Source organism: Antrostomus carolinensis, unplaced genomic scaffold, assembly GCF_000700745.2.
Source record: "Antrostomus carolinensis isolate BGI_N321 unplaced genomic scaffold, ASM70074v2 scaffold17889, whole genome shotgun sequence".
Lineage (NCBI taxonomy): Eukaryota > Metazoa > Chordata > Aves > Caprimulgiformes > Caprimulgidae > Antrostomus > Antrostomus carolinensis.
The window spans coordinates 8,330-9,043 of record NW_010336678.1 but is presented as its reverse complement, the minus strand read 5'-3'; positions in this window follow the sequence as shown (position 1 = coordinate 9,043).

Below are 714 nucleotides of genomic sequence, written 5' to 3'. Positions count from 1 at the left end.
TCTGTAATTTCGGCAGGATGCAGAACTCTTCACAGCCAGGCAAGCACTTCTAAACTAGGTAAAACCAGCCAGACAAAGCTGCACGTGATCCCCTCTCTCAGCTCCTCACAAGGTAAGAAGATAGCACTCTGCTGTGTTTAGTGATTCACGTGGATCACAAGCCTGGAATCCTCTTGCAGCTATTAAGTCAAAGACAGCCAGCAACACCGATCTGCAAACAAGCACTAGATGCAGCTTCCAGGCAAGTTGCACTAATGAATGCTGTGGTGAGGAAGTTAACAGAGAAATGGGTTGCTGCTTCCATCACCCTTTTGTGACAAGCTCTTCCAGAGCTGCCTTTCACTGATGAGCATATCATCATAGAATCATAGAACGGTTTGGGTTGGAAAGGACCTTAAAGCTCATCCAGTTCCAACCCCCCTGCCAGCAGCAGGGACACCTTCCACTAGACCAGGTTGCTCAAAGCCTCATCCAGCCTGGCCTTGAACACTTCCAGGGAGGAGCAGCCACAGCTTCTCTGGCCAACCTGGGACACTGTCTCACCACCCTCACACCAAAGAATTTCTTCCTCACATCTCATCTCCATCTCCCTTCCTCCAGTTTGAAGCTATCACCCCTTGTTCTGTCACTCCCTGCCCTCGTCAAGAGTCCCTCCCCAGCCTTCCTGTGGCCCCTTCAGGTATTGGAAGGCCCCTAGAAGGTATCCCCTTAATA